This window comes from Stegodyphus dumicola, chromosome 7, assembly GCF_044657685.1.
Source record: "Stegodyphus dumicola isolate Sdum_Otavi_A_Nest chromosome 7, ASM4465768v1".
Lineage (NCBI taxonomy): Eukaryota > Metazoa > Arthropoda > Arachnida > Araneae > Eresidae > Stegodyphus > Stegodyphus dumicola.
Genome location: NC_140774.1, coordinates 39,212,350 through 39,230,722, shown reverse-complemented (window position 1 = coordinate 39,230,722; position 18,373 = coordinate 39,212,350).

Sequence of the window (18,373 nt, the reverse complement as noted above, 5' to 3'; positions counted from 1 at the left end):
GATTTTTCTCCTCCTGAGAGGGCGCTGAGACGCTCACAATTTTTTGTTTTGTTTTGATACCTAAGTTGGCAACAATAGTGAAGCTTGGAATTTTGATTCGAGCTACATGCATGGAGATGCTGCGAAAGAAAATGTTCTTTGGTTGATTTTGATAATTATGTTCGATATTCTTTACGCGGTTTTCATTACATCCTTAGATTGATTATCAATGTGCATTTATTTGTGTAACTACCTGAGTGCCTGTGTCATTTAAAGGAAGTATAGGTTATCTTCTGAGTTCCTTTCGAATTAGAATTTTGAAACATTTTGCATTTTGAAATTACGACTAAACCACAGTCACATGCTACTTTTTGCGACTTTTCGAATCTGTTGCTGCTACTTCAGTCCAAAATTTTCCGGCAAAATTCCATTTCTGCTTATTCCTGCTAACAGAAATAAAATTCTTCATAACCGTTCTTTTGAATAAATGTTATAATGTAAATATTACTCTATTTATTTTAAGATATTTACGTCTTAAACGACAGATATTACTTAATTATTTAGTTTGCAAGTGTAAATTAATAAATATAAATTACTTCGTAAATCTTTCTGCATTTTACTTTGGGAAAAATGTAAGAGGAAATTTGTTTTTCGATTTCTTTGCGTTAAGTTAAATGTACCCAAAGAACCAGCCAGCTAATTACTTTAATACCATTAGCAATATCTAAATAACTAATTTCAGATAATATTAAGCTGGATCAATGAAGCTAAATAAAAGATCGATCACCTCAAATCCCCTCATAATGAAAGAAAACAAGTTATTGTTCTCAAACGGCACTTCTAGGAAAATCTTCTAGGAAATCTTCTAGGAAAAGGCAGCGTTCCTTCTCATGCTTTTAAAAGAACTGTTTGGGGAGAAACGGAAGTAAATGCATTTACTATTGTATGAAAAGATACCAATTTCAACCGGTCTCGCCATTACCCCTTTCAGATAAAATCTTTGAATGCATGAGGGAAAACAACTATTCCTTTTTAGTATGGACCTCACTAGGAGACTACTTTGCAGGCTTTCCAGACTATAGACGGAACCAGGTTCTGATCATTGTCTGCAGTTACCTGGGACAAATAGTAAAGGCATTTAAGTTGGCGGATATGGCCAAATCCTTCCTCACCCACATGTGATGTTTTATTTGCAAGCTTCATTTGCTGTCTGTTTTGTTGGACTATAGTGCATTATCATTTGAATTCTCACATGCAGATTCTTTTACCCGAAATGAAAAAGTTTTGACACCAACTTCCTACAAAAACTTCCGAAGGCATTTGAATTGAGAAGAGAGCAAGAGAGGAGAGAATTATCGGAACTGACTTCGGGGATCTGCGCAATCCAGAACTTTGCAACCAATCTCCAGCAGAACACCAAAGAAGAAAAGTCTTTTTCACTCTGTTTACTTTAAGAAATGAATCATTGACTGGACTATGGAAGTCTCCTCTCTCCATTGCTAAGGCATGCAATTCTCACACAATAAAGAAATTGTCCAATAGTTACGGCATTTAAAATTCTCCCATTAAAGAGTAGTTTAGATAAGGTACGCGATTACTGTTTGTTTGACAATATTTATGTCTCCCAAAGTTGGAGGGAATTAGATCACTGAACACTGGTAATTCGAAGCGTGCTCGATTCTCTTTAAAGAGAGAGGGCTAGTTAAACAAGAGCTTTCATGGTTTTATCAATGTGTAACGTAAATAAAATCCCCCAGGAGATGCTTTCCAGTGGCATTTCAGCTCTTAGGAGGCAAGTTCTCTGCCGTGTTCACTGACACAAAACAAATGAGTGAAAATATTTAAGACTATCAAAAGTGTTTGAATATACGGAGCATCTCACGCTTCGACGTGGTGTCGTATTTCAGAATATTTCCTGAAAAATGTCCAAGATTTCGTTAATACACTTGGATTCTGTAATAGATGACTTACTACTTGATAGTGGTGGACATACAAGAAGGAAGATATTATATCAAAAAAAGATATTGCTGTTAAAAAAAATTAAACAATGCCGGGGATAGAACTGAAACTGTTCGAGACTTTTCCTCATTTCAAGAATATGTATGTTCAATAATTGAATAAGTTCTGTTATTAGCGAGATCAAATGCAACTATAAAAACGTTTATTTTCAGTAATAATAGATATACCAATATGTAGACACCTGGAAAAAAATAAACTAATAAGTCAGCATTCTGAAAATGATAATCACAGATTAATGTATAGCGATGTGTAGTGAAGAATGGGAAATATAGAACTCTGAAATAAAAGAGACATTTTGAGTAAGTAAAATCTTTCGGAATGTAATGAACTTTCATACTCATTACTTTACTTATTTCTGTTGTGAAAGACTGGGATGAGAATTTGATAGTATGCGAATAAAATGTAACGTATAATGCGCTTAAAGCGTTAGCTTTTTTTTTTTCTTCTATCTTTTATCTCTTTAGCACTTGTGTTTCGAAGTGTTCATTGTTTTTAAGTGAGTAGTTTGGAAAAAAAAAAAAAAAAAAGAAAGAAAAGAAAAAATCCGAAAAGTTTCAGATTTTAAATAACGCCCAAAGGAACTTTTTTTAACATTCGAATTTGGGCTTCCAGATGACCATATTCGCAGGAGGATTACGTTATTCAAAATTTGATGGCTCTAGGTACCGTTGTTTTATCATAATGCGAAACACATACATACATTTACGCAGATCCTTCATTATTTAATTTCTTTAAATATAATACTGGGCGATAATTTTTGGTGGCAACAATTTGAAAAGTGAAACAACGCTTGTAGTGAAACAACGCAAAATGCCAAAACGAAATTAATAGCCCTTCTGAGCAAATTGCTCTTTTGAACTAATATACTATTTTATACTAAATTTTTTATAAATAAGTTCTTAATTTCTTATAATAGGACAATTACAAAAAAAAAAATTAAGTTTGCACTTAATACACGCTGTTGTTTGCAGCAGGAATAAAATGGAATAATTGAGATAAAAGTTTAGAGTAATCTAGAGATTGCAAACCTTTGCCTGTGTTCATTTTTGTTTAAATAGCGACACTTCTGTGAAGATCAACTTCGTTTAGTATGACATTATTATATTTTTGCCATTCTATGCTTAAAAAAAAAAAAAAAAAAAAAAAAGGCGGCATGAATGCTTGAAGTTTTAAAAATTTTAATTTTTTGTGGTTAAATTTTAATGTTTTTCAGTGGCAAAGATTCAGTATTACGAATTGGTAACATTGATTTTATTTAACAAATTAAAAAAAAAGATTTTATCATGTTTTTCTATTTTAAACTTAAAAAATATCAATAGTTAATTATGTATGGAGGATTATATGTCATAATTAACTATTAACATTTTTAACTAATAATATGCTATATATTTCAATACAGAATTATCATCCTTTTAGAAATTATCAGGTGAAATTTTAATTATTTTTTGTTCACTTTAAGCTCCGCTTATTCTTCTCAAAATTCCTGTCTACTTCTGAGTGAGTAAGATTAAAAAATTTCTAGCGCGGTCAGGACTTGGGGGGGGGGTGACACTTTAGGTCAAAAATGTCTTAAAACCGTTTGACGCGCGGTGGTCGCACCCTGAAACCACCAATTTTCAAATTTTTTTTCCCTCTTCTTTCCGAAATTTTTGAATGAAACCGATTGATTACTGATCTTTTACCTGTAGGGATAACACAAAATGGCTGCAGAATCATACGTTTTTTAGGTCTTAGTACTTCAAATCGGATGCCTTTTAAAATTCGTTTTCAATAAGACAAAATAACTTCGGTTTATTAATATAAACAACTTTAAATTTCAATAGTTATTCTTCGCACATCATTATTTCTATGATAAACAATAAAAAATCTGATGTGTATACCACATGACTTCCTTGTACGGAATATTAAATTATACGCATTTTTTCTTGCATTTCATTTAAACTTATTGGATTGAATGAAATGTACTTCACTGACAGCGCATAAAGCACAATAGAATAAATGCATTCTTTAAAATTCACTCTAGTATTTGTTTACTATAGCGACACTCTGGCGCTAGATTCACTTAACAGTATTAATAATTATATAACAGTTAACTTATATAATAATTATATAACGGAAACTAAGTTAACTGTTATATAATCCGATAACTATATAACAGTTAACTTATATATTTCGTTCATATTATAGCTCATAATGCACAAAATTTATATCATTTAAAGAATAGAATTATCTAATCGTTGCCACATGTTCTATTCAAATACTATAATAAAGCTAGAATGATGTATAAAAGAAATAAGCAAACAAAACAAACACACACACACACACAAAAAAAAAAAAAAAAAAAAAAAAAGAGTTTTTCACAGACGATTGATTATTTCTCATTTAATTAATTCAGCTCTCACTTCGCGAGAAGGCAAAAATACATAAAAACTCAAAATATCTATATTAAAAATTACGAAGTAAATTTTAAACGCTTATTTCCTCGAAAAAATTCCAGAAAGAATTAAGCACGATTTAATTGGCAATAATAAATAAATGCGTTATCTTTGTTGTTGCGAAGCTAAGTTTCTCTAGATTGGCAACAAATCCACTAGTCTCCTGTTTCAAATGTAAACATCAATGGCCGCCATAAAAAAAAGGCTTAGCGGCACTTAGACAACTTTAAAATTGTTGATAATTCTAAAAATATTGCATACAGATTTACTAAAGGCATAAAAACCTTAACCGGAAGATAAAAACAACACAATACAATCATTTTTAAAGCAAAAAATGTACAATTTACAAATATATAAGAGTAAAGAAACTGAGACTACTGAACCGGGTAACAGAGTGGATATATATATAAATATATTTATATACGTTTGGTGCGGCCGATTGCAACCAAAATACGAGGTGCACATCTACATGTTACAGCAGTCCTATATACAAAATTTCAACGTTCTGAGGCTACTCGCTTTTGAGTTATGCGAGCGTACGTACGTACATACGTTCGTACAGACGCCCCGAAAAATTCTCTTCAGAATTAATTTTAAAGCAGTTTTATAATTTTTTTTTGAAGGAAAAAGAGTATTTTATTCTGTCCTTACGTACGGATATCACGCAAAAACATCGTTAAATTGCATTCGATAGCGGTCAAAATGGATATTTTCGTTGAAATATGCTGCCTAAAACTTTTCGCGATTACAATACTTCCTTTTTACTTCGTACAAGGAAGTAAAAACAGCAATAATTAAACAGCACATATAAAAAAAAACCTATGTATATTTATGGTATTTACTTTGTGTTTTCAGGGCGGCGCGACCCGTGAGCCACTAGAGCATTGTGTCGTAATGCTCACAATCCTCTAAAGCCGTGATTCTCAACCCCCCCTTTTTTGGGGGGGGGTCATGGCACACTTTTAACTATTTAAAAATTTCGCGGCACACAAAGAAAAAGACAAGTTAAAAGTTGTTTACTTACCTATAATACACTATGTAAAATAGTTTATGATAATAATTTTGAATTTAAAATAAAATAATATGTACTACAATAACAGCAGTACGTTTATTAAGGGATTAATTACAAGTTTATAATAATAATACTTTTAATGAGAAATTCGAACTTGATGATTTTTGATGATTTCTTTTATATTTTGTCGTAAAAATGACAATGCTACTCTCACATCGTCTTCTACATTTAACATCTTTTTTCCGTTTTTATGTTGGTTAATACTGAAAATCAGAATTCACACAAATAAGATGTAAAGCTTTAAAAATTTTTAAAGCTTTTAAAGCCATCATGGGATAATCGCATCTAATGTTAATCCGAAATGAATTAATTGATTTTTCCGAATATTTTAAAATTAAATCTCGAGTATTAGAAAGCGAAATTAGTTCTTCCTCTTCGTTCAAAGTTAATTCAAATACAGAAGTATTCGGCACCAAAATCAGCTTGGATACCAAAATTGGTGCGTTTATTAATGTCTTGAAAACAGAATTTCGCCAATTCTCATGTGTACGGGATTAAACCCATTATAATTTTATTTCTAAAATTTGGCGGCACACTTTAAGAATTTGGTGGCACGCAAAAGTGCCACGGCACAGTGGTTGAGAATCACTGCTCTAAGAGATTCAATGATCGCGCCCTGAAACTATTGCTCTTCACAATGGTGTTTGCTCTATTTCAAATAGGAATGTTTATTTTTACACAGATATCGATAAGGGGCTTTGAAACCACACAGTTAATTTTACTATTAAACAATACATGCATCTACCCAGTGAAAGGTCTTTCTTTTCTCGAGATTTTTCCCTGACCTCAACACGCTTGCTTCCTGTGCTAGTACTGTGATTTTATAAACAATTTTTTGTGGTTTAAATTTAATGTAAACATACATATTGAAAATAGAAATTGCTTAAAAGTTTTATTAAATTAAAAATATTTTATAAAGATTTTGGGACGAAATACGAATAAAATAAATACGAATGGGAAACGAAAGATCCGTACCAAAGCTAAAACGACTAAGCTTCCCCCCTCCCCAGTTAACGTAAAAAATCACAAATTTCATGTGTCAGACAAAAAGAGACTAAATAACGCTGGACATATACTAGTAACGTGCAAATCCAGGCAGTGTACATTTTGTAGCACAAGGGAGAAACCTCATAGAACATAATACATGTGCGAAACGTGCAATGTGGGTTTATGCCTGTACCAAAAAGACAAAACATGCTTTGAACATTGTCAAAAAAAAAAAAAAAAAAAAAAAAAAAAAAATGTGTTCTTTGACGTTTAAAAAAGAACACTAAGTTTTTTTTAAAATCCATTTATTCGAACGTCCTTATTATGTAGGTTCTTATTATGTATGTTTTCACCGCTATAAAATTTACATATAATGCAATTTTTACATACTTTTTTTAAATTCGTAAATTTCGTCATTTATTCGAAATGCGCGTGGTTAAAAGTAGGTTTTTTCCGTACTACCTCAGAAAGCTTCAAAAGACTCGCGCTGGTTTCGCAGTGCGACCACCACCCACAGATGAATGGGCAAGAGTAGTTTTTCTTTAAATTTATATATTATTGTCTTTAGGATTATAATTCTAGAGTTTTTAGTTAAAAAATAATATTGAGCGCGTCAAAGGGTTAATGTTAGCTTTTGTATGGAAAGATTCTGTAGCGCCCCTTATCACGAAATTGTAGTTTGAGATATGTTGCACCAAATGCTTTGTATCTTGTTATATTTTTAGGAAGTTTTAAAAATAAGAAATCGAATGATAAAATCAAACAAAGAAACCAGAAAGTACTAATTATAAATTTAGTAATTCGCATATGTGATAACTATTCTGAAGCTCAGTTATTCTCAATTGTTATTACTTCCTACATTATCATAAGGTGAAAGAAATGAATAAAACAAAAGAATGCAATTTATTTAACATACAAAACTAATAGAAAAACTGCATCACAACTAACCGCCACCAACAGCAGTATGTCATTACAGTTTAAGTGTCGAGCAGCAATTAAAAAAAGCAGTCAAATTTTCAGTTCTCACACGTCCCGGACAATAGTAGGACGAGACGCTTTTCGAGTCAATGTTTGCGCCATTAAGTTAATTCAGGATTGCAGTTAATTTTCATTTGTGTAGCGAGAAGAGGAAGTCGAATTTGATGGCGTGCGAGTTGGATAAATTGAGCTTAATGGCGGAGTCACGCGACTGACTACACGATGGCCCAGATGGTTCTTCCCTTTCGCGGAACTTTAAAAGGAATAAGTGGGAAAGCATTATTATAATCTTTAGATGTAACAGTAGAAAAAGATAATAATTCTTGTGGCAAAAATACCAGCTCATCGAAATAGTCCTGTGTATATTCTCATTTTTGACACCTGAAAGATTGCTTGACTTTGCTTATTGGGAAAAATAATAATAATAATAAATAATTTTTTTTTTTTCATTTTGATAAAACTACCATAAATATTCAGTATGTCAAAAAATATGAAGTCCTTCATTAATGTGGACAATTAATCATTTGGCATGAAAACACTATTTATTGATAGACGACTGAGTTACTTAAATTGCAGGAATATTATACAAATTTGAATAAAATTCCTATAGCAAGCCGGAAATGGTTATTTTTGAGAGAATCAGGCTTGTTTCCGTAGTTTCCGAAATTCCCCCTGATTTGCGAATTCGGAGAGCTCAATAACCCCACTCCGGAAACATACTTCGCAAGGAGTTTGGTGAATGGGGGCGTCGTTTAGTAGGGATGGGCTTCGTGACTCGCTTTCTCAGTTTCATAATTTTTTCTGAGTTTAGTTTCTTTCTTAAGTTTCATCATACAAGTGGCCCTCGCCTTTAGCACATTTTTTAAAATTAAGCTTTAAAAAATTTTTGTTTTTATTGTAAAAATTCTCACACATTGCCTTCTAGAGTGTCGCACTTTTCGGAATCGTTGTGACGTCACTACGGTTCCAAACCGCGATGACCGGTGGCGGAGTGTATACAATGTATTAAACAGGTTTTGTCTTGCTTTAGGACACGTGTCGATGCGTTGCTGGGTTTTGCCGTTTATTTGTTTATGCTTAGTTATATCTCGCTTATTTATAAATACGAGTGAGAAACGGGGAAACTGCAGTATTGAGACTAACAAACAGAAATGAATGGCTTGTTTTATTTATTTAGTTATGGTAAAGCACTCGAAGACTATCTGCCTAAGAGTGAAGGATGCTTTCGTAGAACGTCCACTCAACTAGCCCGTTCACCGGGATTCGAACTCCGGACAAAACTGCCAAGATTTTTTTTTTTTTTTTTTTTCCGGTAAGAAGGGAAGAGAACAAATGAAAAGTAGAGAAACTTTCTTTATTGACAGAACTTTCAAAAGCTGTCCAAAACTTTTTTTTCTAAATTTGCAGTATTCATCCTCTGATCGTGAGGATATTCAATGAGATCAATGCTGCTTCTGATGTGATTTTCTCACTCCCATACAGAAAAAGTAGTCTTATAAAAGCATATTTTGTCTGATTAAACATTTTACTGTAAAAATTATGTCTTAAAAAAATTACAATGAATTCTGAAGTTGCGGTCACAGTTATGTTAAAGAAGCTTTTCTCTTTTGTGTAAATAAAAGGTTGAAATTTCCTCTAAATTAGTGTCTCTAGAGAAAATCTAAATTCCTCCAATTTAGTGTCTCTAGTCTTAACGGAGGACTTGCCACTTAATGCTAATGAGTTAACAATGAAGAAATGACAGCATCTCAGAACCCGCAGAACATACCCATGTCGATGATATTCGGTTGGTTAGCTGTACAAGAAAATTCCCCATCTAGTGCAAGATCAGAAGAATTTTATGATTACTTTGTTGATCAGTTGTTTGAAATGTAGTTTGAAAATGATGAACTGTCAATATAGAACTGCAGTGGGAAAATGCACAAGACATATAAACTGTTATATAACCTTTAGAGGTGATAAAAATTTTGAAAAACGTATCAAGACTGCTATTCCTTCTCATAGCCTTGGGAAACATCTAATAATTCTGAATGGGAAGAGGGAGCTTACTCAAGCTATGTTCGTGTATGTGTGGAATAGGCAACACAAGTACTTTACCCTTTATTTTCCACACTTTACGCACTCCCGCACTCCGGGATACAAAGACCAACCACTTGTAGTCTGAATGTAAGAAAATAAGAACTACTACCTAACTAAATTTAAATAAGGGCTAAACTCGAATACTTTGCACAGAAGAATAACGCTAAGATTGGCTCTTTCAGATTATTACGAATGTAGTACGCAAATTTCGGAAAACTACAATACGTCTTAGATATCAAGAGGACTAAACCTCTGGTCTTAAAGGCAGACAGCAACTGACTGAAAGCACGCATGAAATAAAGTGGCAAGAAGGCTCACTCCCTCTCTCCATCTAACTCTGTTCTTGGCGAAAAGCCGCAACTTAAATAATAAGCGTTAGCTAGCACAATTTGCATAAACAGATTAATGCGTTTATTCTGGCCGGAAGTAGAAAATTAGAGAGGACAGTAAAGTTTTAAAATAAAGTAACCGTTAGTAAAACTTAAGATCTTTATAAACGAAGCTATACAAACCGATTTTTTATTTATAGGTGCTATTTGAATTTATACGGAAAAGAATGTATTTAAAGTACCCAACGTATAATGGAGGAATTTTACCTATCAGAAAATTTGAGGAAGTTCTTATTATTTCTTCGTTATTTATAAAAATTAACCTTAAACATGCAAGAAAAATATTAAAAAAAATTTTTTTTTAAAGAAGATCATGTGAAAAACATCGCAGAAATTTTAAACGGGCTAGAGTATTTTACGTCCAAGGATAAAAATATGAAGGAAAGATGGATTTCTTTGCATTTTCTCTGTCCTTTCGCATGCCTACGTGGTGTAACAATAGCACACTCGGCGCGTATTCGAGAGCTGCAGGTTCCAGTCGTGGCGAGGGCGTTGCTCATTTTTCACGTCTTCAGCATCAAAATAACCCAATGACTCTACAACATCAAGTGAGTAATTTTATCACGGCGCTAATGTTAAGGGATTTCAGTGAATTCAAAATTTTTCGCGAATGTCGAATTTAAAGTTTTCATCATCACAGGAGGCGAAAATCATCTTGTAGATGGGCCTTAGAGAGGGTCCACTCTAACTAAATTTGTTGAATTAAAGTTTTTTTTAAACCGTTTATAATATTGCGACACACACAGGTGTAAACTGCAATTCATTCCAAACCGCAGCTGCAACTGTAGTTGATCGTGACCCACAGCATGTAGATTCTCCGAAATAAAGAGGAGGAAAAAGAGAAGACCCAGACAAAAGCAATGTCATGATGAAATAATTATTAAATAAAAAATATTAATTAAAAAAGTAAAAAAAAATGAAAGTTTTAAGATTTTATTTTGTGTTCAAAGGGACTTTTTTTAACGTTTTGTGTTATACCTTTATTTATTAAATATCATGTTCTTCGCGTTTAAAACATAAAAATTCAATTCAACAGCAATATCAGAAAATAATGTAATATCATTTGGAATTTCCGATAAACAGTCTCGCACGCTAGAGGTAAAAAATGTTATTTATTTATTTAAATTATTTTCCCCGTACAGTGTCGCCTTTGCTCGCTTTGAAATTGTTGAGTTTCTTAATCACACATTTTGCAAAGCATTCTTAATTAATCATTAAATTCATTTTGCAAAGCATTCTTAATCATAAATGCTTTGCAAAATATCAAATAGATAATAAAACAAATTCCAAATGGCTTCTAGATGCCCATATTCGGGTAGAGATGTACATTATTCAATATTTGATGGCTCTAGGTACCGTTGTTTTATTACAATGCGAGAACCATACATACATTTATGCAGATTCTTCATTATTTAATTTCTTTAAATATAGTACAAGGCTAGTGGCTCAGTGGCTAGCGCCTCGCGCAGCAGCACCACAGATGCGGGGTTCGAGTTTGGGCTGAGTCGATGATGGAAAGTAATGGAAATCAAGGGATGAAAGCTGAGTCGACCTGGGCAAGGCCGATTCAGCCTTTCATCCTTTGATTTCCATCACTTGGGTTGATAAAATGAGTACCAAGTTTGCTTGGGGACTAAACACTGCGGGTCCTGAGACAAACTGACCACTTGTTCAGGGCATATGCTTACGCACTCCGGGTCGCGTAATGGCAGACCGCACATTGAGTTGAACAGTGTTAAGCGAATTTCGCTTACTGCGCATGCTTGATGGTGTACCTTTGGCGCGGGGAGAAATATTGGCGACTAAGCAACCCTACATTAGCTTATTCGTGATCTCCATGGCTGTCGAGTGTGTTCGAGTGATGTTTAAAAACTGCAATGTTGTGGAACTTTGCTTATTACTTATTTTAACGTCCATGCCGATTGCACTTGCTTATTTTTCTAATATATGTTTCATTTTAATTTGTTAATAACAGTGCATTTATTTTTTGTTAACATACGTTCGTAATAATTTGTTATTTAAATGTAATTTGTTTACATGTTATAATTCAGTAATTGTAAACTGGAGTATCTCGCTTAGTTTGTTAGCGTATATTCGCGTTTTTATTTTCTCATTCCAAAGAATTTAATAACTAGCATTAAAGAGTTGTAAAATTTCTTCAGTGTTATTTGCAAGCACTTGTTATATTCCTCAGTGTTTCTTTATGTATGTACGAATGGAACGTAGGGTAAATCCCGAATTGTTTTTATTGCTTAAAAGTATAATGAATAAATTTTCAACTAATATATCCTAAATTTCAGTCTTTTCTGAACGAAAATTTGTACAGTTCCAAAGGAATGTGCAGAATTTCATAAGTATTATATTTTACATTTTGAATGCAAATACTGCTTCACATTATTTCGCGATAATTACAGCTTTCTAGTTGTTTGAGCAGTACAGCAAAAAATAGTATTTTAATACAGTAATTAATTTACATTTACATTATACTCTACGAAGATTTAAACGCCAGATTTGTTTACAATCAGATGGCGGTACATCTACCATATACCGTATTTATCTTCTTTTCAAATCGCGTCAACATAGTAATTTTTGTTAATAATCATTAAATTGTTTTCTGGGCCAAATTGTTTTCTGGGCATGCGCAGTATGCGACATTCGTTTAACACTGTTCAACTCAATGTGCGGTTTGCCATTACGCCTCCGGGTCCCACGGTCAAGAAAGCAGATTTCGGTCACTGCATGCCTTGCCCCATGCATATTCACAAAGCCTACAGACAATTTCTCTACGGGCTGCTCTCATTGGAGGAAACATCTCCTTGGCGGTCATATTTGGAATGGCGAGTTATCGCCCTGTAGGCGTGGTAATTACCGCCAAACAAACGGAAACAGCGTTTATTTCATTCAATATTTTTTTAGTTTATGAATGAAAGCTTAGAGGAATTGTGTGGAATATATCTTAAATAACCTACTGATCTTATTAATAGTTTATTTGTATTTGAATTTAAACTTTTAAAAGCACGTAATTGTTTTACAAGAAAAGGTGTTTATATGGAGACAGCACATGAACTTTTTCGTCATTTCACTTAGGAAGAGTCTGTTGTGTAAATTTTCATAGCGTATTAATTTATACAAATAAAGGAATATTAAAAATTTAACCAAATGAAAACATTCAGTAAACATTTAAGGGTGTCAGATACCTATTCTTTTTACGAGTAAGTATAACTAAAATTATATTTTATTCCATTATGCGCTATTTCTATTGAAACGCTTTTCGGGATCTTGGATCGTAATCTTGCTTACTGGTACCTACTACAAAGAGTACAAACCAGTAAATAAAATAAGAAAAATTAACATTAACAAAAATAGAGAAAATAAAGGCGTTTAATTTTTAACACCGTACCCGAAGGCGAAAAGACAAATAATGACAAAGTCATTCAATAAAGTTAAAATTAAATCCGTATAGAGCAGAGTTTATGAAAGCTACGAGCGGGAATAGAGCCGGCGACCTAGAAGTCTCAGATTTATTCCCGCGCTCGTTACCACTGGTCTGTGGTTTCTCCGGTAGGTTACGCTCACTTTTTGGTACACGACACTCAGATACAAATTGTAAAGGCGATGAATCAAAAGTCGCCAGGCACTACATTCTGTAACCCTACCTCTTTCTCTTTTAACCAATCGGAGCAAACAGCAGAAGAAACGGTCTGTAGGCTTTGTGAATAAGCTTGCCCCATTAGGGCTGGTACGCCGCTGAGTTTATATACAGGGCAATAATATTTGGTGGCAACAATTTGAAAAGTGATACGCCATTTGTAGTGAAACACCACAAAATGTCAAAACGAAATGAAGAGCCCTTCTGGGCTAAAGCATCTTGAGCTAATAATTTAATTATTAAAACATAACATATTTATAATTACATAAATTAATTATAATTACTAATCACTTATTTTTATTACCAATAATTATATGTAAGTGTTATAATAGCTACATAACAAAACATAAATTTGAGATGTTTTTGCGATTTCCCAAAAATTGCTCATGACCCACTGCTGCTATGCTCCAGTGCTCAAATAAATAAATAATAATAATAATTAATATTATTATTATTTTACAGTAAGTTGCTGAATTAAATCTTTGAAACTAAATGCGTTATATAAAATTAGTTGCGGGCTATTTTAATTATCTGATTGATTATTAGTCCAAAAGAACAATTTGCCCAGATGGACTATTAATTGCATTTTGGCATTTTGCGTTGATTCACTAAAAGCGTGGTTTTACTTTTCAAATATTTGCCACCAAATATTATCGCCCTGTATTATATTTAAAGAAATTAAATAATGAAGAATCTGCATAACTGTATGTTTCTTGCATTGTGATAAAAGAACGGTACCTAGAGCCATCAAAATTTGAATAGTGAACGTTTCCTCCCGAAAATGGGCATCTGGAAGCCCAAATTTGGAATTCGTTTTATTATGGATTTCATATTTTGTAAAACTTAAACGAATTTTTGATTAACAAACTCAAGGATTTAAAAGCGAGCAATGGCAACGTTGCACAGGAAAAACATTTTTACCTCCAGCGCGCGAGACTGTGTACAGGAAATTTTAAGGATATGTACATTTTAAAATTATTTTGCGATATTGGTCTTGAACTAAACTTTATGGTTTACGTGCGAAGAACATAATATTTAATAATTAAAGATAACGCACAAAATGTTAAAAAAATGCGCCTTTGGATGTAATTTAAAATCTAAAACCTTTCAGATTTTTCTTTTTTTAGAATGATTTTTTTTTCTGCAAACCAAATCTAAGATCACTAGCTTTCTAAGAAATTTACGAATAGTTGCTTTTCTATGAATGTTTCTCGGAATGCAAGTAAAGCAAGCTAATTTATTCAATATTCAGATATTACATAGTTTTAAATATGATTTTAATCGCTTGAGACTGGGAAGAACATTTCATTTGGCCAGGTACTAGCAACATAGATGAGAGACAATGTTTTTAAAAGAATAAGTATGTGTAAAATATAAGCTCCGTCAGATGCTGCCATGGCATTTAGCGGTAATTTCGGGTTTGTATTTTTCACTGTACTTTCTTTTCGTAACGAGTATTTATTCTGAACAATTTTTTCACAACTTAGCCTTAATGCAGAATTTCGAATAACTATGGGGATAATATCAATACATCAATACACTGTCTTGATATTTTCTAAGATCTTTTAAGCAATTGTCAAATTCATTTCAGTATCTCATAATTCTTTTCCATTTTAAATATACAGTTGGCATCATTCATGCAAAGGTTCTGAGATCGCAGGGACTTTTCATCTATTTCTTTTAAACTCCTTTTCCTTCATCTATTTTCTTTTTTTTTTTACTTTCCTCGCACTTCAGGAAGGTCTACAGCCCTATCAACTCGACGTAAATATCCACTGCGGGAAGGCAAGCGTAACGAAAATTGATGATTTTGCGCAAATATGAAAGATTTTGACAAATGCTCAAACAGAAATCGCGGAAACACTAAGTCACCATTTTTCAGTTTTCAAACCTGAATAAATTTCAAAATAAACCCCAGAAGTAGACACTTCGGACTTTTTTAATTGATCCTTGTGGATAACACTTTTCATGATATTCGCCAATTAATTAATCAAGACGAAAATTGGCTTTTTCATTTCTCTTTATTCAATGTGATTTCCTTTTGTATTCAAGGAATTCAAAAGCTTCCAGAAATGGTCTTATTAGAGAAAATGGGCTACGACAGAATTTATTGTATTTTAAAAACGAAGATTCATGATTAAAATAATTATGTAACGAAAGATGAGAAGGGAGAATCAAAGCGATAATATATCATAAGAAATATGCAACTGTTTAAAATTTGACAGATGCCATAAAAATAATCTTTAATTAAAAACTATATGTCTGTAAAAAGAATATAAGATAAGCAGCAGTGACTACTTCTCAGAGTGCATACAAATAATCATTTTGCAATTACATAATATTCTATTCTGGAAGGATGGTGTAATGTTACATTTTCTACAAAAGAGCTGTACCTATTTTTGTGCTATATCTTTCTTCTTTCGGAAAAAAACATTCCAAAGAATGCTATAATAAACAGGCTACTGAGAGTATAGAACTCTGATATTGACAACTGACCAGCCATTGTCATGAATGACTATGACGAAATAAACAAGTGAATAGTAAATAAATCCTTTTAAGAAAGGAAAGGGAATAGTCTGTAATTTAAGCTGGTATGTTTGTAGAGCAGTCGTTAGGAATCTGGGTCTTCACACGGACGGCCCGGGTTCGAGTTCAAATCTTGGTGGAAACTTCTTGCATTTTTAATTAATCTCTAAAAGATTACTCTTAAAAATTTTAATCAATCTTTAATTGGATTTAATTTAAGCAATATGCGTTGCAATGTAAGAACATTTAACATAACAAGAGGCCTTTTTATTGCTCTTAAGAGAACTAAAATTTCGAACTTTTTACGAGATTGCATTAATTGCAATAAGAAGACAGATAATGTCTATTTTTTTTCTGCCATTGTTACAATATTTATTAATTTGGTTGCAGGAAGCATTTAACATAAGCACACGCCTCTTTACTGCTCTATATAGAATTAAAAAATATAAAATTTTACGCGAGTTGCATTATCTTCAATTAAAAGATGATAATCTCTATTTTTTCCATCATTATTATAGAGTTTATTAATTTGTTTTTCTTCTTTAGTTTTAATTAATTTCAGAATACTTAAACAATATGCGTTGCAATGTAGAAAACATTTACCATAATAAAAGGTCTTTTCTTTAATTTCTTTTTCTTTCTCTTCTTTTTTTTTTTTTTTTTAAGGTCTTTTTTCTAAAATGTCTAAAATTTTACGCGAGTTGCATTGAATGCGATAAGAAGACAGATGTTCTCTACTTTTGCTACCATTATTATAATATTTTTAATTTAGTCCTCTTTTGTATTTTTAATTAATCTCATAGATATAATCTGTATGCGTTGCAATGTAGAAAACATTCAGTGTAAGAAGAGGTTTTTTCCTGTTATTTAAAGAAATAAAAGCGCTAAGATTTTAATATGAATTACATTAAATGAAAAAAAAAAAAAAAAAAAAAAAGGCCGATATATTCCTTTTATATCATTACTATAATGTTTATTATTTAATTGTTTTTTTGTTTCTAATTTTATTAATTAATATTATTTCTTATTTCTAATTTATTAGTTAATTGTATTTTTTATTTCTAATTTACCATTTATTCCATTTTCAAGTTAAAGGTCAGTTTTCTTCCTTTAATTAAAGTATCTAAAGTTTACAGCCATATTGCCTGTAAAAGAAAAAGAAACGGTTCTTAAAAAATTATGTTAAGAAATATTGGTTTATTATAATAGAATATCTGCATTACTGTTTGGGAATAATATGCTATTAGCATAATATATTTAAGCAAACATTTTCAAGATTTGAAAAACATTTAAAAGATTTTATCAGAAAAACTTACGGCAAGCTGCTATGTGGTAACGATATAATTTTAACTACAAAATAAATCATGTTTACTTTATTTTAGTTATTGAAGAAGTATATTTTTATTGTATAAGTAATCAATGATATTATTGACACAAATCTTTCTAGAAACTCTAGGAAAATGTTACCTGAGTACGTTCTTTTTGTACATGATTTTGTATTATATATATATATTATTTTACGGAAAATAACGATTGGCAGTTACGGATTCTTCCACTTCAAGCAGATGTTTCTTTAGATAACCAAGATTCGACTGCTTGATTTAAAAATAAAATCAAGAGAATGTTGAAAGAAGCTTGCTTGAATATAAAATAAAATTAATAAAGCTACAAAATGTAAGAAGCATGGAATAAAATAATTAAATAGAAATTACATAGAAAGTAAAATTTAATAAGCTTATTTTCTATAAATTAAGTGAAGAACATTCGATACGCTTCCGGAAGGTAAAAACAGGAAGTCTTCGTTATTTAATACCTGTTCTGCTTTACAGTATTATTTTTCTTGTCCCAGAGCTTTTTTTAAATTTTGCAGAAAAAGTTCATGCTGAGAACTGGTAGTTCTTTACAATTGGTTTTTATTATTGACGGTAGTATGATTTTTAATATGTCTGTTGAATAAGAGAAAAAGAAATATCACCAAAAACTTTTCATTGTACATCTCACAGTATTTCGAAATGTATTTTATATACTATGAAAGTATATCTCATAATTTATTAGCTCATAGCGTATTTTTCCCCCTTTATTTTGTTAGCTCGAGCGTGCTCGATTTCAGCATATAACGCTTTGAGAAAATTAGTGAAAATAAGTCTAATATTCTAAGTCTTATTTTGAACAGTGAAACGTTTCCTTGCGTGCCTTTATTATGTTTTCTAAAAAAATTAGTTTTGATGACTTTGATGTAAAAAGAGCGGAACATTAATTG